Source organism: Scyliorhinus canicula, chromosome 9 (assembly GCF_902713615.1).
Source record: "Scyliorhinus canicula chromosome 9, sScyCan1.1, whole genome shotgun sequence".
Classification (NCBI taxonomy): domain Eukaryota; kingdom Metazoa; phylum Chordata; class Chondrichthyes; order Carcharhiniformes; family Scyliorhinidae; genus Scyliorhinus; species Scyliorhinus canicula.
This window is the reverse complement of record NC_052154.1, coordinates 84,415,581-84,437,205: the sequence shown is the minus strand read 5'-3', so window position 1 is coordinate 84,437,205 and position 21,625 is coordinate 84,415,581. Positions and strand designations below refer to the sequence as shown.

The 21,625-nt window shown below is 44.1% G+C and overlaps 1 protein-coding gene across 8 annotated transcripts in view; it reads right to left on the bottom strand.

Annotated features, from left to right (window-relative positions):
* LOC119971491 (RNA-binding Raly-like protein) overlaps nucleotides 1-21,625 on the bottom strand; it is a 1,731,169-nt gene that overhangs the window by 890,321 nt on the left and 819,223 nt on the right. The window lies entirely within an intron of this gene.

Sequence of the window (21,625 nt, the reverse complement as noted above, 5' to 3'; positions counted from 1 at the left end):
TTAACACATACAGTCCCCCCCCTCCCCCCAACCCTCCCAGCCCCCCCCAATGTTCGATGTAATCAAATTCTCGAAAGTGCATAATGAATAACGCCCATGAATTGTGGAACCCCTCAACAATTCTAGCAGGTCCCCCCGCCACGCCAGGACACAGGAGAGGTTGATCTCCACCATAACAGGATCCACCTGTTAAGAAAAGAGTCCCCCTCGTTCTCACATTTCATCCGACCAGCTTCCGTTTGCAAAGCATAATCCTCCACCATTTTCGCCAAATCTAGTGTGATGCCACCACCAAACACATCTTCCCTTCACTCCCTCTGTCAGCATTCCGCAGAGACCGTTTCCTCCGAGACAATCTAGTCCACTCCTCCACCATACCCAGTACCTCTCCCATCAGCCATGGCACCTTCCCATGCAATTGCAGAAGGTGTAACACCTGCCCCTTTACCTCTTCCATGCTTAACATCCCAGGCCCAAAACACTCATTCCAGGTTAAGTAGCGTTTCACTTGCATCTCTTCCAATTTGGTCTACTGCATTCGCTGCTCCCAATGTGTTCTCCTCTATATCGGAGAGACCAAACGCAGACTGGGTGATTGCTTTGCTGAGCATCTTCGGTCTGTCCACATTCAGGACCCTAACCTTCCTGTTGCTTGCCATTTTAACAAAAGACCCTGCTCCCATGCCCACATGTCTGTTCTTGGCCTGCTGCAATGTTCCAGTGAAGCGCAACGCAAACTGGAGAAACAACATCTCATCTTCCGGTTAGGCATGCTACAGCCTTCCGGCTTGAACATCAAATTCAACATCAAATTCAACAACTTCAGATGATCAGCTCTACCCTACCTCGACCCATTTGTTTTCATCCCATTTCATTTTAACTGTCCTTTACCATTTCTTTATTATATATTTAATTCCCCCCTCCCAATCTTATCCACCTTTCCTTCACCTTTCTCCTCTTTGCTTCCCCCTTCCCCTCCCCCCACATCTACAGTTCATCCTCTGATGTTAGTTTCCCTGCTGTTTGACCTTTCACATCTTTTGTTCTCTCTGGGTACTGCCATTAGCACTCGTTCCCCACGGTTTTTCTGGCCATTCTGTGGCTATGACTCATCTTTAATTCTAACTCCACAGTATAAATATTTCCCACTTTCTCTATCTATTAGATTTGACAAAGAGTCATCGGACTCGAAACGTTAGCTCTTTTCTCTCCCTATAGATGCTGCCAGACCTGCTGAGATTTGCCAGCATTTTCTCTTTCGCCCCAAGGAACAAATCCTTTAGTGTCCTAATTCCTTTCTCCTCCCATCTCCAAAAATTTCCATCCCACTTCCCTGGCTCAAATCTATGTTTCCCCAAATCGGCATTTCCCTTGACCCTGCCCCCAAGCCAAAGTGCTGGCGAAACCGCCTCCAAATTATCAACAACGCTATTACTACCGGACTCCCTGAATATCTCCCCAGGCCCGTCGGGAGCAGCGCTGTTGCTAGCGCCTTCAATCCTGACCCCCTGCACAAACTGTCCTCCAGTCTGACCCATTGGGAGGCAACCCCTCTGACCCAGCTCCATACCTTCTCCACATTCGCCGCCCAGTAATAATAATTGGGGAAAGTTGTTAGGGAGAGTTTAAAAGCTGCAGCTGAGCACAGAGCTAAGCAGTTAGTATATCAGTGACTGAATGGAGTGCCCATTTGAATCAGCAGACTTACGTATTCTGAGGTGAAGGACTATTCTAGTCTGCTGGGTGCTCTGTTGAGTGTTTTTTTTTGTGCCTGTTCATCTCACAGGGCTATAAAGTGTCTGAGAGAGATGAGCATTGTGGTTTCAGTGGGCGACATGACCTCTAGTGAGGAGAGGAGCAATAAGAGGAGAGTGAGAGGACAAGGATGGAGAGGGAGGGGCTGGATGCATGAAGGGGGCAGAGCTGCTCCGGAGCCTGAGGATCTGGAACCACTCCAAGGCCCTCAGTAGAGGTGTATGTGGTCTTACGCAGCCTGTAGAGTGTACAAGCAGATTGAGCTATCAGCAGTTGTCAGAGACCCAGTGTAAGACTCAGGCAAGCAAGAGCAATCAATAGCGACGGTCACATCACTCTGTGACATGCTCGCAATGGAGATCTCATCCGCAAATAGGGGCAACTGATGCCTGTGTCTTTCAAGGTTACTCTCACAATCAACATCTTTGCAACAGGCTCATTCCAGGCAGCCTGCGAAGATCTCAGTGGCGTAACACAGCCTACTGCACGCCGCAGCACCTACAGCAAACTGCTCAATTACACTTCCTCCAGAGACATTTTACATGGGCCTGCGTTTTCTGCATGCCCTGAGACAGTCCCGTGCTGGCATTTGTTACGGGCCAGGGTTTTAAAAACTCCAAAGTATATTATGGAGTTCACCTGACCTATAGCTTTTTGTTGCATTTGGCTAGGACGAACACAAGAGCCTGCCTTACAGTGTTATTCAACACACTTTCTAGGTGCTTTTAATCAAAAACAACAAGCTTTATTCTAAGAATTTAGTTAAAAATTTGTATAAACACACACAGCAAGAACTTTTATCAACTACAAACATAAAGACCCTGCACAGCTACAGAAATCTATGTATAACCCTTAATGAATTGCCCCTTAACTGTTCCAATTCAGTAACAAAATCTAAGTAAAACCAGAAACCACTTTTCAAAGGTGTGGCCCAGCCGGTGGCATTCTCACTGGTATAAGACATTTTATTGATACTCTGTTCCCCCTTTCAAACAGCAGATTTGAATTTCTTCCAGAAGCAATTATCTCCTATAAGTTACCAAGCAGTCTGGAATGGCTTTTAAAATGAAGATAGGGAAAGATACTTCTTTCAACCTGTGTAGTTCTAACCAGTCCAAACTCAAAATTAAAGTAAAACTCACAGAGCCACAGCCCAGCTCCACCCACACAAATGACATCACTGAAGCCATGTGATAAGACAACAACAGTTTTTAAAGGGACACTCCAATGACAGGGTGCTTCAATATACTGGCAGCAGCCTCGTCCCGAATCACGGCCTACGACCTCGGAGGCCAGTCATCCAGCCTTACAGCACTCATTGGGCAGATGAAAGCCTCAAACCTGACCAGCCCCAATCAATGGATTATCTGCAGGTGGGACCCGAAGTCGAAGGCCACCGATGTCCGGATACAGAACCTGCCCTTAGCACCCCAGCACATTGTTCAGCCAATGGAAGTGATTGATTCCTTGGCACAAACCATTACACCTTGAGGAACACAAAACACAGAAGCGAATTTGCCTGATTTAAAATTTTGTAATCTATTTTGAAAATAAAGTTTACATTTGCCATTTAGTGCTGAGGACCCAGGTTCGATCCCAGCCCTGGATTATTGTCTGTGTGAAGTTTTCACATTTTCCCTCTGTCTGTGTGGGTCTCACCTCCACAACCTAAAGATGTGCAGGGTAGATGGATTGAACATGCTAAATTGCCCCTTCATTAAAAAAAATATATTTGCCACTTTCTACTGAGGGAATTGTGATCTTGATCCTGGAAGTGCAGAGTTTTATTTGGTTTAGCACCAGTTAGCAAAGCACTTGCTGAATTGTTGCTTTGATTGATTGATTTATTGTCACATGTACCAAAATACAGTGAAAAGTATTTTTCTGCGGCCGAGGGAACGTACACAGTACGTACATAGTAGACAAAAAGAATAATCAACAGAGTATATTGACAAATGGTACATTGACAAATAGTGATTGGTTACAGTACAGAACAAGGGCCAAGCAAAGCAAATACATTTGAGAGGAATGCCAGGCCATTCACATCAATTTTCATTCATATCATTGAAAACCTGAGGTTTAACATTAATATTTCTGAATCCTTCACATTAGGAGCTGAAATATATTTGATGAAACAACATGCCAAATCCTATTTTCTGCATTAGGTTCAAGTTGGAACACAAAGTGGCATATTCTCCCTCGGAATATCAACTACCCGTGTCGTAGCCCGAGCCTGAATCTCAAGCAGGGAGCTGAAGAAAAGTGTGCAAGCTCTATCCAGGTAAATCAGACTTTTCTTAAGAACGAAGCCCCTGACTACTAAATATGAAGTGCAATTATCCCAGCTCATTCCACTGCACCTCCTGTCCACTAAAGTGTGTATTTTGAAATCCCCCACCACCCCATCGTCTATTTTGCTGTTCTTCTTATGCTTGTGTGCCATTACACAGGCATCAGCATCCCTTGATTAAGTGGATATACTCCATCGCCTTGGGATCTGTTCCAATTCACAGGTGGAGATAGCAGGTAATGTGATGACACATTTAGGAATATGTCCAATCAGAATTTGCAAGCCAAGAAATTGGTTGTGTGGTCTATTTGAATTAAACCTCTACTTATTTTAATAGGTTACCTATTTTTTCCTCACGCCTTATCCAATGACCTCCCAATTGAATCTATCTATTATGCAACACAACTTGGCATTTCTAAATATAATTTGAGTATTGCAGAAAGAAAGGGACATGCTGTTGAAACTTTTCATCTTGCACTCATCAAAATGGAGTCGCAAGAATAACAAACCTCAAAGGCAACAACAATTTAGATTTCATGAGAAGAGGGTGCTGATTGGTTGGCAGGTCAGCACTGATTAGTCAAAGCATTGCCATGGGGAATGAACCAGGGAATCGCGGTCCTCTAGGCTTTTGTTTAATTTCAAAAGACGCAATGCGTGGAAATTTTCTTTTTATTTCCAAAGGACAGGACTCTGCGTCTTGAGATATGTAGCGTCCAGCATACGATACATAAGAGAACCACACTGCGAGTCCGGTTAATAATCTTAAATTGGTTTTCAGTGTAATTCTCAGCAAAATCAGGATTATTTAGTAAGTGCTGTTCAATTGCAGAATCACTTTTAATGTTGGACACTCATTTTTTGTGTTTTGCAAGCATGGGCTGGTTGAGTACGGTCATTGCTTTTCCTGTTGCAAACAACAGAAGGGAGTTGCTTCGAAGCAATTTAAGATCATCAGTCACACCCAGGCATGATAACCTGCCTGTTGAGGGGTTAAAGCTGTCCAACCTATTAGACTAATTTGGGGTTCAATGGTTCCGTCTATTGGCTGATTTGGGACACAACAGCTTTATCTATTGGATGAGTTTGGGGTTCAGCTGATCTAAATGACTGAGCCAATTGTATCTGCTGAAATACATATTCTATCAGTATTGATGTAAAAACTGCTGTTTCACTGTGAGTTTCCAGGGATAATGGAAAATGTTTTGTTTCCCTGAGCCTGAAAGTTGGTTATAAGGATGGTTTAGAAAAAAGATTGAGGGATTAGTAATGTTAAATATATGCCTTTCTCAAACCTTCAGGTGTATAACTATTTGACCTCCAGCACGGTTTCAACATTGGTACCCACCAGATGCTTAAAGAACAAAATTATAATGAGAAATGCCAAGTTGTGTTACATAATAGAAAGATCGAATAGGAAAACAGATAGTTCATGAATTAGGGGCGGCACGGTAGCACAGTGGTTAGCATTGTGACTTACAGTGCCAGGGTCCCAGGTTCGATTCCCCGCTGGGTCACTGTCTGTGCGGCGTTTGCACATTCTCCCCGTGTCTGCGTGGGTTTTCTCTGGGTGCTCTGGTTTCCTCCCACAGTGCAAAGATGTGCAGGTTAGGTGATTGGCCATCCTAAATTGCCAATAGTGTCCAAAAAGGTTAGGAGGAGTTATTGGGTTACGGGGATAGGGTGAAAGTGAGGTCTTGAGTGGGTCGGTGCAGACTTGATGGGCCGAATGGCCTCCTTCTGCACCGTGTATTCTATTCTATTCTATTCTAAGGCAGTTGCGTGTGAGGTAAAAAGGCAGCCTATTACAATCAGTAGAGCTTTAATTCAAATAGCTTGTACAACCAATCCCTAGGGTTGCCAATTCTGGTTGGACATATTCCTGTATGTGTCATCACCTAACCTGTTGCCTCCCCCCCACCTGCCATGCTCCCACATTCTTGCCATTGACTGCCCCACATATCCATCTCACAATTTATCACTTTTTGCAACTAATCTGGAAGCCAACACACTCTTTGTTACCACTTGAGTGTCAGTCAAACAATCTATTTTTCTTTGTTTAATCATTTTATAATTAACCAATTCTGTACAAAGAATTTCATTATTTAAAAAAATATATGTATTACCTCTAAGGGTAGAACCTCAACTGCCGAGGAAGATACCATTGTTGTTAACGTGGCTGCTCCTTTTGTTCCTCAGCAAAGATGCAAGATGGAGCTGCTCCCATGCTGCAGTGAAGGCTGGCATCAGGGAAATGCAAATCAAGGCGAATGAGGTGCAAGACGCTCACTTACAATATGTTAGCAGCAACATGTCAAGCAGTGAGAGCTCTGTCTCAGAAAAGGATAGCTGTGAGCAGCAGCCTCTCACCTGGCCATGACTGCAGCTCTTCAGTTTCACTGATGGAATACTTCTTCGCCTGTCAGGTTCATTGAAGAAGCTCTCCCTGCTGTGCACCTGCCTTGTGACCCTGATGAGCTCCGCACAGCTGGGGAAACCTGTGTCCTTTCCTCCCGGGTTCCTCCCAGCTGTACCCTGGAGATTTGTTTTTAATTTCTGGAGACCACAGGGCAAGGGTGGAGGATTAGTCCCCCAATTGCTTCTGGTCGTCTTTCATTCCCCTGCTTCCCTTTCACAATTTATTTGTTCCCCTGACAGACAGCTCATAAACTGCCCTATCTAAAACCAGGGATCCATCTTAAAACTGTCGGAAAATACGAGGTACTTCTAAACCTTTGGTTATGTTGCTGATTTTGATGCACAAAATAATAAAACAAGATAATCATATTGTATGTCAGATTCCTTTTTCTTCTGCTTCAGCAATGGCAGGAATTTATTTTTAGCTGATCCCATTTTAAAATAAGAGATTTCCTTCTTCTCTTTGGTTCATAAATTGCTGATGTAAAATTTGTAGTTGTTATTTACATTTGCTTCTAGGTTTTGTCACTTTTATGATTTCTGCTGATGAGCCTTTTCCTGTTGACCAATTTCATTTTAACATTCACAGGATCATAGAATTCCTACAGAGCAGAAGGAGACCATTCAGCCCATCGAGTCATCATCGACCCTCTGAAAGACCACCCTACCTAGGTTCACTCCCCCGCCCAACCCTGTAACCTCAGAACTCCATTTATCCTTTGGATTTTAAGGGACAATTTAGAATGGCCAAACCACCTAACCTAATGGTGTTTATATATAATCTTAATATCATGTGCTTCTGGGCCACTTTACCACAGCTAGGAACCTATCACATGCTCCAATTGTTGACAACATGCGATTAGAACAACGTGGGTGGTTATGAGGTGCGCACTGTCTCAGAGCGTCTTGAATATTAAACACAAGTTCTGGTGGGGGTTGGTTAGTTTAGCTGGCTAGAATGTGGTGCAGAATGATGCCAACAATGCAGGTTGGATCCCTGTACCAGCTGTGGTGGGTCATGGAGACCTGCCCCCTTGCCAAACCTCATTCTTGATGTGCAGTTGTGCCTCTCATGCTACATAACCACTTGTCCCTCTCAAACAATGTTTTTGTGGGCATGTTGGCTAATTTACGGGGTGACAGTGGCCTAGTGCTAATTTCACTGAACTAGTGTGCTTAAGGCCGAAGCTAATGTTCTGGGGATACTGATTTAGGCATCTGCTGCTCTTGTCCTTCCAGATGGTAGTGGGTTTGGAAGGCGTTGTCTAAGGAACCTTGGTGCGTTACATAGAACATAGAACATAGAACAGTACAGCACAGAACAGGCCCTTCGGCCCTCAATGTTGTGCCGAGCCATGATCACCCTACTCAAACCCACGTATCCACCCTATACCTGTAACCCAACAACCCCCCCCTTAACCTTACTTTTATTAGGACACTACGGGCAATTTAGCATGGCCAATCCACCTAACCCGCACATCTTTGGACTGTGGGAGGAAACCGGAACACCCGGAGGAAACCCACGCACACAGGGGGAGGACGTGCAGACTCCACACAGACAGTGACCCAGCCGGGAATCGAACCTGGGACCCTGGAGCTGTGAAGCATTTATGCTAACCACCATGCTACCCTGCCTGCAGTGCATCTTGTAGATGGTACACATGGCTGCTACTGTTTGTCGGTGGTGGAGGGTTTGAATGCTTGTGGAAAGAGGAGCAATTAAGTGGCCTGGTTTGCTTTGGATGGTGTCAAGCTTCTTGAGTGTTGTTGGAGCTGCACGCATCCAGGCAAGTGGAGAATATTCCATTACACTCCTGACTTGTAGATAGTGGACAGGCTTTGGGGGGGGGTCAGGAGGTGAGTTACTCGCCGTAGGATTCCTAGCGTTTGATCTGCCCTGGTAGCCACAGTACTAATGTGGCTAGTCCAGTTCAGTTTCTGGTCAATGGTAACCCCCAGGATGTTGATGGTGGGGGACACAGTGAGGGTAATGCCATTGAATCTCAAGGGCGATGGTTAGATCCTCTCTTGTAGGAGATGGTGATTTTTTTTGATCTGTCTTTAAACTATTGTATCTTTAGACTAACAGCATAAAAGAAATAGGTTGCTGATGCACGTGGGTTGAAAGCAACATTAACAGAGGTTTATTAAACAGGTCTTCACAGTACAAAGGCTGGTACAAGACTAGGCCTAAAGCCTGCAAACTAGCCGATGGATGTCACGCATGTCACATAACTCAGTTCTTAAAGAGGCATTTCACACAACTGCAATACCCTACATGTATGGCATCCCCCCAGAACTTCAACCGTCCAACACAACTCATAACTAGTATATTAATATAGTTATTTACATATATACACAAGGGCAGGCATCAACCTATTATACTGTAGTAACATAGTCAATAAGATAGACGATAATGTGGACGTCTATTTCTCATTGGCTGCCTGTGCACTTGTGGGACTTTGTTATTCTCGGCCTCAGATATATTTTCTGTGGATGTCTCTGCCCTGGAAGGCGTTATAGAGATTCTCTAGTCTCGCTGCTATGAATGGGAGATTTGATTGACCGCCAAATTCTCCATCTTCGCTAGCAGTGGCAGTGGGGCAGACTAACAACGGAGAATCCCGCCATAGTCTCTTTGGTCTGAGGGAAGACCAGTAGTAGCAGGTGCTTCTAGTGCAATCACTGCTTTTGTCAATGGACTAGAGTTCACAAAGTCAGATGGGACAGAAACTGTTACCTCTCGAGGTAGTTCTGGCACAGATGCACTAAACTGTGTTAACAATAATTGATCTGCATGGCTTCTCCACACGAGTTCATCTGTCATTCTGACCATGTAGAGATTGCACCAGTCTGAGCTAATACCATCCCAGAGACCCACTTTTCACGAGTGGTGTAGCACTCGTTCTCCTTGTTGAAATGAGCGTTTCCTTGAGTTACATTCTCATCTCAATACCTGTGACTGTTGACTTCCATCTAATAATAATAATCTCTCAGTGTCCCAAGTATGAAATTACTGCGAAAAGCCCCTCGTCGCCACTTTCCGGCACCTGTTCAGGTAAGCTGGTATGGGAATTGAACCCACGCTGCGGGCCTTATTCTGCATCACAAACCAGCTGTTTAGCCCACTGAGCTAAACCAGCCCTGATACTATAGCATCTACTATGTCAGATGTCTTCTCTGGCAAGAGTAAATCAAAGGTAGTCCTCAGTTTGCTTTTCATCAATAGCAAAATTGGTGAACTTGGTGTGGTCGCATGCGTTGTATTCCGGTCTGCTTTTTTAAAATTTAGAGTGCCCAATTTGTTTTTTCCAATTAAGGGGCAATTTAGCATGGCCAATCCACCTACCCTGCACATCTTTGGGTTGTGGGGGTGAAACGCAGGCAAATACGGGGATAATGTGCAAGGTCCACATGGACAGTGACCCAGAGCCGGGATCGAACCTGGGACCTCGGCGCCATGAGGCAGCAGAGCTAACCGCTGCGCCACCGTGCTGCCCTTTCTGGTATGTTTCTATGAAGTGTACCTTGGACCTTAAACGCTTTCAATGCATGTTTCAAGGAGTGAACATACCTTCGGCTGAGTTGTAATTTTGAACTCCACATGCCTTTAAGTAGTCTTCAAACTCTTGGACTGTAAACTTTGGCCCATTGTCACTCACGATCAGCTCTGGTTTTCCGAATATTGCAAAGATTTTGTCGAGTTTCTCAATGGTTTATTCCGCAGTGGCTGACTTCATGAAAACCATATTAGCCCATTTTTAGTGGAAAGCCTATAATGACCAAGAACATGTGCCCCTTGAATGGACCAGTAGAGTCAACATGCAAATATTGCCATGGAATTTTAAGAAGTCTTACAATACCAGGTTAAAGTCCAACATGTTTGTTTCAAACACTAGCTTTCGGAGCACTGCTCCTTCCTCAGGTGAATGAGCAGTGCTCCGAAAGCTAGTGTTTGAAACAAACATGTTGGACTTTAACCTGGTGTTGTAAGACTTCTTAATGTGCTCACCCCAATCTAATGCCGGCATCTCCACATTAAGGAATTTTAAGCCACACGTGTAGATGCAATGGGGACAATGGCCGTACATTCCTTACCCATGCACATGACTGGTGCAGTCCTGCTTTTTCTTCTATCTCTGCTTCAATTCCTGGCCACCAAAAGTAGCTTTGTGTTAATTCCTTCATTCAAACTGTACCTGGGTGTCATTCATGTAACTACTTCAATACTTTTTTCATAAATTTGCTGTCTCATCTGCAACAGCATACATAAATCCATAGAATCTCTACAGTCCATAAGGAGGCTATTTGGCCCATGGAGTCTGCACTGACCCTCCAAAAGATCATTCTACTTAGGCCATTCCCCCGCACTACTCCGGTAACCTTGCACAATTATCATGGCCAATCCATCTAACTGGCACATCTTTGGGCTGTGGGAGGAAACCGGAGCAACTAAAGGAAACCCGTGCAGACACGGGGAGAATGTGCAAACTCCACACGGCCAGTCGCAAACTCCACACAGACAGTCACCCAAGTCCAAAACTGAATCAGAGTCTCTGGTGCTGGGAGCCAGCAGTGCTAACCACTGTGCAGCCCTGTGCTGCATCTGGCCCCCTGAGCCTGATCTGCCATTCAATAAGATCATGGCTGATCCTTTTATGGACTCAGTTCACTTACCCACCTGCTCACCATAACCATTTATTCCTTTACAGTTCAGAACTCTATCTACCTTTGCCTTAAATAACTTTAATGAAGGAACCTCACCTGCTTCACTGGGCAGGAAATTCCACAGGTTCACAACCCTTTGGGTGAAGAAATTCCTCCTCAACTCAGTCCTAAATTTGCCCCCCTTATTTTGAGGCTATGCCCCCCAGTTCTAGTTTCACCCACCAGTGGAAACAACCTTCTTGCTTCTATCCTTTCTATTCCCTTCATAATTTTATATGTTTCTATAAGAACCCCCCTCATTCTTCTAAATTCCAATAAGTGGAGCCCCAGTCTACTTCGTCTCTCTTCATAAGCTAATCCTCACAACTCTGGATATAACCTAGTTGATTCTCCTGGAAATGTACGGTTTCAATTCAGGATGTTTTCTTGCTATCCTCTCCATTAATACCATTTCCAGTCCCTTCCCAATCACAGGGGCCTGGATTCTCCAATAATGGGGCTATGTCCCCATGCCAGTGTAAAAACGTTGGTGTTTCACTCTGGACTTTCCTTAAGAAAGTCCTGAGTGATTCTCCCATCTGCAGGGGACTTGCAGGCCCTCAGAGTGGTTCTCGCAGCTCTGGCTGCGGATACGGGGCCCTGCACTTCCAGTCGGGGGTCCGCGCATGCGCACGGCGGCAGCCTGCAGCGGCCGCCCCGTGCGACATGGCGTACTCGGACCACGGAGCGGCACCAAAAATGTGACGCCCAACCACTCCCCAGGCTGTCCATGACCCCCCCCCCCTACGGTGAACGATCCTCCACCCTCCCCCACCAGGGCGGCCGCGGACTGAGTCCGCAGCTGCCACCCGACGTTCACGATGGCCGATAGCGAATTGTGGAGGAGGCCCATACGCGTGCAATTCTCGAGTGTCGGAGCGACGCCAGTCCGAATTTCCGGGTTGACGACCATTCTCCGCCCCCCGCGCCGAACGCTATTTTGCCGCGGAGGCTCGGAGAATCCAGCCCAGGATCCTTTCTGGTTTGCCTTTGGACTTGAGCTGCAGTCACTGGAACATTCTCAATCTGTGCACAATAAAAAATATTACCATGACTTGTGGTATCTGAACAGCTGGTAAAGGCAAATGTGATAATACATCCGCACTGGCATGAGTTTCTGACTGATGTATTTGATCTCGTAGGAATGTGCATATCGTATTAACGGCCATTGTTGGAGCCCACTTGCAGCCTTTATGTGGCCCCAAAATAGCCGTTAAGGTCCGTGAGCAATGTGAAGTGACGACCATACAGGTATTGATAAAATTTCATATAGCAAATATAATACTCAGTGCCTCCTTCTCCAACTGAGCGTAGTTAAATTCGGCACTTGTCAACGTACGAGTCGCAAGTACGATTGGTCTTTCTTCCTCTGAAGGTAGTACATTTGATACCATCGCTCCCATACCATATGTTGAAGCATCACAGACAAATTGTAATGGTAATGTCGGGTTGAAATGTACCAAAACTTTCTACTTTTTCAATGCTTCTTTTGCAGATTGATCAGCTTTTTTACATTCTGGTGTCCATTGACATGTTTTGTGCATTATAAGGTATTTAATGGTTTTAACAGGGTTGCCAGATTCTGGATGAATTTTCCATGGTGGTTGATTAACTCTAGGAATGACCTACGTTGAGTCACACATTCCAGATATTGTATGGATGTCTGAAATAAATCCCATTTATCTTTACTGACATGAAGGCCATGCATCTGAAGGCTTTCGAATGTGGCTGCTATGTGTCATAAATGTTCCTGTTTGTTGGTGAAAGTTATCAACATACCATCAAGGTAACACTGTGGGCGGCACGGTAGCACAGTGGTTAGCACTGTTGCTTCACAGCGCCAGGGTCCCAGGTTCGATTCCTGGCTTGGGTTACTGATTGTGCGGAGTCTGCATGTTCTCTATATGTCTGGGTGAGTTTCCTCCGGGTGCTCCAGTTTCCTCCCACAAGCCCCAAAAGACGTGCTGTTAGGTAATTTGGATATTCTGAATTTTCCCTCTGTGTAGCTGAACAGGTACCGGAATGTGGCGTCTAGGGACTTTTCATAGGAACTTCATTGCAGTGTTAATGTAAGCCTACATGTGACAATAAAGATTATTATTATTACCCTCTGTAAGCCACTAAGGATCTAGTCTACTAATCGCTGAAATAAAGCTGGTGCTGACGTTATTCCAAAAGGCAATCTCCTGGAGCGGAATAGGCCATTGTGAGTGATGATGGTGAGTAGGTGTTGTGATTCAGCTGCCACATTCATTTGTAGGTATGCCTGCGATAGACCAGCCTTGCTAACTATCTGTCCTCCTGCTCGGCCTGTGAACAATCTTCAATTAATGATAGTAGGTATTGATCCATGCGTAGAACCGGGTTTGTCGTTGCTTAAATATTCCACAGATACGAATTGCACCATCCTGCTTCATGACAGATACAATAGAGGTTGCCCTGTCACTAGTAGTGATGGTTTCTAAGACTCCTGTTTCCACAACTCTCAGTAGTTCAGATTCGACTTTTGGATGTTTAGCATAGAATACTTCTCTATCTTTGAGACATTTCAGCTGGCTATTTTCCTTAATCTTCAGGGTCCCTTGTACTCTTTTCATGGACCCCAGTATGTGAAACATTACTGTATTTGTGAAAACACTACTGTATTTTTCCATGATGGTCTTTAAGTCCAACTTTGAATCAACTCAGCTGTTTACAGTGCTCCTGTTCAGATTAATCCTTTCCAGCCAAGAGCAGCCAAAAAGAATTGGAAAACCTCTTCAGAACACACGCAGAGGTGATGTAACATCTCGGAAGCACTATTTCCTCCTCAGTATAGGTCCTCAAGATTGCATCTGCTGGCTTCAAAGCCAGTTGATTAAGTTTCCGTTCTTGATGGTCTCAGGAATTAGGGAGATGGCAGCCCATGTATCAACCTCCATTTTGATAGGTTGTCCATTCAGTTTAGGGACTGGTGTGTACCACCCTGGCCTGAGGGTATGTTCAGCTTCAGTTCTTCATCAGAATGAAATGCTATAGCTTCACTCTGGTTGCTGTTCTTTTCTTCACACTGTGAATTTTCTTAGTTGAATTAGTTTTGTTTTTATCTTTAAATTAGTTTTGTGTCTTCCTTTTAACGTTCTTCTCTGGAGATGTTATTTCACTCCAGCAAGCTGTTGATGTGGAGCCAGTTCTGTCACAATTTTTACATTGGTTGCCTTTGCTCCAGCAATCAACCTGTGAAAGGCCTGCTTCTGCAGAGCGATGACACATCTTTTGGCAGGCAGACACTTTATGGATCCTCATGCTTACTTTGCAATGAGAAGCCTCCTTAGCTACAAGCTCCTTTGAAACAGCAATGCAGTCTTCAGACTTTAATTTTGTACCATTACGAACCTTCTCTGAATGGCCTAATTTTTCAAACTACATATCAAACGATCTTTAAAAGAACATAGAACAGTACAGCACAGTACAGGCCCTTCGGCCCACAATGTTGTGCCGACCACTTATCCTCATCTAAGATCAACCTAACCTACACCCCTTCAATTTACTGCTGTCCATGCATCTGTCCAAGAGTCACGTAAATGTCCCTAATGATTCTGACTCCACCATCTCTGCTTGCAGCGCATTCCACACACCCACCGCTCTCTGTGTAAACAACCTACCCCTGACATCTCCCCTGTACCTTCTTCCAATCATCTTAAAATTATGTCCCCTTGTGCCAGCCATTTCCACCCTTGGGAAAAGTTTCTGGCTATTCACTCTATCCATGCCTCTCATCACCTTGTACACCTCTATCAAGTCACCTCTCTTCCTAGCTTCCTCAATCTTTCTTCATCAGACATACCCTCCAGTCCAGGCAGCATCCTGGTAAATCTCCTCTGTACCCTCTCCAAAGCATCCACATCCTTCCTATAATGAGGCGACCAGAACTGGACACAATATTCCAAGTGCGGCCTTATCATGGTTTTATAAAGCTGCAACAAAACCTTGCGGCTCTTAAGCTCAATCCCCCAGTTAATGAAAGCCAACACACCATACGCCTTCTTAACAACCCTATCAACCTGGGTGGCAACTTTGGGGGATCTATGTACGTGGACCCCAAGATCCCTCTGTTCCTCCACACTTCCACAAATCCTTCCTTTAACCCTGTATTCAGCATTCAAATTCGACCTTCAAAAATGAATCACTTCACATTTATCTAATGATGTGATTTAACGAATCGCCAAATTCACAAAACTCTGCAAGTCGCTTGGGGATTGCGACGTAAATGTGTCATACTTTCCCCTTCTAACTGATTCCTTTGATGAAATCAAAACCTTTCTGCAATAAATAACGGTGCATAATGGTCTCCTAACATTTTATCCAATTCTTGATACGTCTTATCCCCAGGTTATCTGCACGTCCTCACCGTGTGTGCGTGGGTTTCCTCCGGGTGCTCCGGTTTCCTCCCACAGTCCAAAGATGTGCGGGTTAGGTGGATTGGCCATACTAAATTGCCCTTAGTGTTCTAAATAAATAAGGTTAATGGGGGGGGGGGGGGGGGGGTGGGTTACTGGTATCGGGTGGATATGTTGACTTGAGTAGGGTGATCATTGTTCGGCACAACATCGAGGGCCGAAGTGCCTGTTCTGTGCTGTACTGTTCTATGTTTCTCGGGCTGAACCAAGATTCTTCACAAATTAAAAGTCTTGCTTCCAATTGTACTTAGGAATGCAGGGACCTTAAAATCTTCCAAAGCTTTATTGGCTAAAATATTGGAATCTTTCTGAGTCTGATTTCGAGTTATGTGAGTCTTCATCAAATGAGTCCATCGCACCAAAATTTACCACCATTTTTAACGGTATCGGAATGTTCACCACAACTCTCCTCAAATTAAGTTATATAAAGTTGAATTACTAATTTGTAACAGCTTTAATTTGAAATGAAAATGAAATGAAAATCGCTTATTGTCACAAGTAGGCTCCAAATGAAGTTACTGTGAAAAGCGCCGAGTCGCCACATTCCGGCGCCTGTTTGGGGAGGCTGGTGTTGCCTTGCATTGCAAGCTGTGAAGATCCTCTGTTCGCTGCCCAGTGCCTTACTGTACTGCACGTGGCAAGATCTGCAGCCTGAATTCCTTTGCATTTCTGCACCAAAACCCTTACTGGTTCCGGTGACAGGTGCAATGTCTGCCCTTCTGTTAATCTGCTTCATAGATTGATCTGTTGAAGCTGCTCCACTCTTCTACATCAACTCCACAACAATGGTCGAAGTTTGGCTTTTTTCTTTCTTCTGAAAATATTTTGTTTTCCAGACCTATACCATGGCGGCAGTTTTTACACTGTTGTATCTTTGAGACTAACAGAACAAAAGAAATAGATTGCAGTTGCATGTAGGTTGAATGCAACATTAACTGAGGTTTATTAAATTGGTCTTCACTACACAAAAGCTGGCACTAGACTAGGGCTAAAGCCCACAAAGTAGACGATGACATCATGCATGTCATGTGACTCATTTCTTAAAGAGACATTGCACACAACTACAATAACCCACATATATAATAATCTTGCACTGGGTTTTTGCCCCTCTCTCTATCTCTCTCTGCCTCCCTCTTTCTAGCATACTGCTCCGTCTGTCACCCTTGCTGTCTCTCTAGCAGTGTGTGCATCTTAGACACTTCTGCCCCCCTTAATCTCCTTCCAATCCTCCATCCTGGCTTTCTCTCGGAATGAGCATACTATGGGAGAGTCTGGTTAGCTACATCTTGTTACAATCTCTCCCAACTACAGTTTAATATCAAATGCATTTCTTTCGTTCTGCTAAAGAGCTGAACAGACTTGAAACGTTAACCCTGTTTTTCTCTTTCCCTCCAGATGCTGCCAGACCTGCTGAGTTTTGTCAGCATTCTCAGTCCTTGTTTCAGATTCCACAGTCCACAATATTTTGCTGATTTATACAATTGTTTTTTTCATTTGAACATGGCTTCTGGTGATGGGAAATGTCTCCAGGAAGGCAGCTGTACGAACAGTAATATGGAGTCGACTTGCAATGGGATGGTTGGGTGCTATATTTGGGTTGAAACCCTTTATAGATAACATAAGTTGTAGTAATTACCCCTGTGGCTATATTTCTTCTAGCTTTCGATTAAATGTAATATTTACTTCATGATTATGACGATTTAGCATTCGCCCAAGGACAGCATCGCTGTAATATAAAATGTATATGATTTATTATTACTGGAAGGAACGTGTGAGGCAAAGGACATTTAGTTTGTGTTTTACTGCAAATTATATCCCTGGACATCTAAAAAAATCAAGGGGATTAAACAGCATTTTTATTGCTTTTTGCAAGTTGTTTATTTAACAAATATTAATTTACCAAAGGATAAAATTTAATTGAAATGTTTCTGACCCTCAGCTATTCATGTTTATTTGCTTTTGATGTATGAATCTCCAACCTACTGGAACACATCCTCATTTTAAAACAAAATTTAATTTCATGATGGAACTTTGTGTAAGAGATATGTTTTGTGAAGTTCAAAGGACATTTCAGATGTGAATAGCCTCTACATCACAGAACTGCAGTCTTATTGAAACCATTATCACAATGCTATTTTTGTGGAGTATTGAGTTATTTAGGTAGAACCTGACAGTACTTTATTGATTTATTTTCCAATGTACGCTCACTGCCTTCCACAAGGTCTCATCAAGGCCCTGTTTAATTGCAATAAGAATTCTTCACTTTTAGAATTAGAACAGTACAGCACAGAACAGGCCCTTCGGCCCTCCATGTTGTGCCGAGCAATGATCACCCCACTCAAACCCACATATTCACTCCATACCCTTAACCCAACAACCCCCCCATTAACCTTATTCTTTAGGACACTAAGGGCAATTTATCATGGCCAATCCACCTCACCCGCACATCTTTGGACTGTGGGAGGAAACCGGAGCACCCGGAGGAAACCCACGCACACACGGGGAGGACGTGCAGACTCCACACAGACAGTGACCCAGCCGGGAATCGAACCTGGGACCCTGGAGCTGTGAAGCATTTATGCTAACCACCATGCTACCGTGCTGCCCCCAAAAAAACTTGGAATTATACACTTTCACAGACTTCATTAGTGAACACAAAGGTATTTAATAATAAAAAATTGTAAACCAGTCTCACAGTTGGAGCCAGCTGCTAAAAAATCTCTTGCCCAAGGGACTCTATCACCCTGCCCTGATTGGTCAAACAGGCCATGTGACCCTTATTCTGCTGTGTTGCTCTTAAAGGAACAATCACCACATCCCTCCCCCTTTAAACCCTTTATGCATTTATTAATAATTAATTTAATAAATATTAACTAAACATTATTTATATGAGTTGGACAATTATAAATCAAGTCTGAGGGGATTTCTATTCCTTGTAGGGTGGTGCAATTCTGATGTCTGAGATGCTTCCACAGGATCGACGTTAACAGGAACTGCAATAATGGGTACCTCTTCTGGTACAGACAATTCATTATTATTTGCTTCCACAGAGACATAAGTTATGTGGCTAACAGTTGATCAGGTACTTAGTGCTTATGGGTTCAAAAACATTTCTTGATGACAACACTGAATGCTGAAAGGGGTCCGATCTTAGAAACAGTAATTCCGAGGATCCAATTTGATCCATTATCAAATATATAGCTTCATTTATCATAAATAATCGTGCAGTACTATGTGAATCATGGCTTGCTTTCTGATTGCTTTTGCTGGCTTCTACCCTCCCTGGAAAATTCGGAAGCATGAGGCTCAGTCCCATTCTGAGATGACGTCTCATCAGCAGTTCTGCTGGTTGAACTCATGTTGTTACGTGTGGAGCGGTACGCTAGCAAAGGAGAGATTTTTATCCCTAAGATTCTTTCTTGCAGTTTCTTTAGTCCAGACTTGAAATGGTTCCACAGGTGAGGAACTTCAATTTCCATTTTAAAATCATAGAATCCCTACCATGCAGAAGGAGGCTATTCAGCCCATCGAGTCTGCACCAAGCATCCGACAGAGCTGCCTACCCAGGTTAACTTCCCCGCCCGATCCCCACAACCCCATCTAATTTTTGGACACTAGGGGGCAATTTAGCATGGCCAATCTATCTAACCTGCACGTCTTTGGACTGTGGGAGGAAACCAGAGCACCCGGAGGAAACCCACGCAGACAAGGGAAGAACATGGGCAGCACGGTAGCATTGTGGATAGCACAATTGCTTCACAGCTCCAGGGTCCCAGGTTCGATTCCGGCTTGGGTCACTGTCTGTGCAGAATCTGCACATCCTCCCCGTGTGTGCGTGGGTTTCCTCCGGGTGCTCCGGTTTCCTCCCACAGTCCAAAGATGTGCAGGTTAGGTGGATTGGCCATGATAAATTTCCCTTAGTGTCCAAAATTGCCCTTAGTGTTGGGTGGGGTTACTGGGTTATGGGGATAGGGTTGAGGTGTTGACCATGGGTAGGGTGCTCTTTCCAGGAGCCGGTGCAAGACTCGATGGGCCGAATGGCCTCCTCCTGCACTGTAAATTCTATGATAATCTATGAAACATGCAGACTTCGCACAGTCACCCAAGGTGGGAATCGAACCCGGATCCCTAACACTGTGATGCAGCAATGCTAAGGACTGTTCCATCATGCCGCCCTTTTTGGCCTTGGGATGCGAGTGTCACTGGCAAGGCCAGCATTCATCACCAATCGCCTTTGAGAAAATGGAAAAGAGGAGGAGAATTTCTGGGCACCTGGAAACTATGTGAAGAATTGAAGAAAAAAACAGCAGACAGTGATGCTTAGGAAGGAATTACAGCAGAATTAACCTTAGCCAGATCATTGATTGCCATGATTAATATCTGACACAGGGTTTGCATTCACTCAAACCACTTCACATTGACCCTTTAAATCCTCATTATCACTAATGTCAGGTTGTGCTCTGTTGGAAGAGAAATCTAACTGTTTGCCTTGAGGTTAAAGGCATCAAAACACCAAAACATTGCTTAACGGTCTTAACATTCCAGTGAGGTAAATGCTGACCTTATCAATATCCTAAAAATCAATTTTCATTGGAATAGCTGGTGGTGGTCCATCAATTAAAACATTATATAACATGATACATCAGACAATCAGCTAATGATGTAGTTTCCACCATCAGCCCAGGCCCACTGCATTTCAAATCATTTCTGCTTGTATTGGAAAGGGCTAGAATGTTTTCTTCAAGTGTAGTGTAGTACATCTTGTGTAGAGCAGACTCAGCTACTTCCTCCAAACTGGTTTACTTATGCTATCTATAGTATATGTAAGGTGAGTTACTGAGTGGGCACATCTCCCCTGGGTGCTGTCTGCCTGGTCTGCTGTACAGAGTCTCCAGTGCATGGCTGCTGGTGTCACTGATAGTCTACATCACTCATCAGCAAATCGATTTTATGAACCCATTAAAGAGCACACAGCCCTTTCATGTCATTAACCGAAGTTCAAGATAGAGAAACCGGATAAAAAATCCCTTTCTGTGATGGTGGCTGAAGGTCTGAACTTTTTTTCCATTTAGATGTCCCAATCATTTATTTCTAATTAAGGGGCAAATTAGAGTGGCCAATCCACCTACCCTGCACATCTTTGGGTTGTGAAGGTGAAACCGAAGCAGCCACGGGGAAACCTACGCAGGCAAAGGAAAACATAGAAACTCCAGTCAGACCGTTACCCGAGGCCGGAATTGAACCTGGGTCCCTGGTGCTGTGAGGCAGCAGTGCAAGCCACTGTGCCACTGTGCCACCTCAGAGGAGCCATTTGTTTTCAAGACTGCTGTCAAAAAAAGTTAGCCTGTGCTCGCTTCATTACCAAATGATGTTCAGAAGGAACTGATTCGTAAAAAGAGAGCTTTATTTAAGTCCTGGGTTCGGTGCATGCAGGGGGAACATATCTTCGTTCAATTCTCGAATATGCTGTTTGGGATAAAAGAAGTACAGTGACATTTGTTTAAAATTAGAATTTGTGATTAATTATCTGTCAAAACAAATGATCCTTGTGTATCTATCAGCTTTGTTTTATTTTCACATCAGGTTACTTAAATGTAGAATCCAAGAAATGTAAATGTAAGACATTAACGGCTGCATATACAGATCTGTGATCCAGAATGAAGCTTTACCTGCTCATTGACAAGATAAATGCATGTCGTTTGAAATGACTCTAGTTACTCTTTCAACCTTATAGTCTTGTAGCTGTGCGAAGTGTTTTGAGATATCCACTATTGGGCCCAGAGATACACCCTGACATCTTCTACTTCCCAGCTTTTAACATGCCTTGACAAAATGGCTACTGCAAGTCAAGCTGATGGATTCTTAAATTGACGGTTATTGTCCAGAACCTTGCTAATCGTTATGGCACCTAACTTTTTGTCAACCAGCTTTGAAATATTGCAGTAAAAATGAGTTTAGTGCCTTTCAATGCCACATTCAATGCAAGCTGTGACATGTTATTTGGTAATCTATTTTG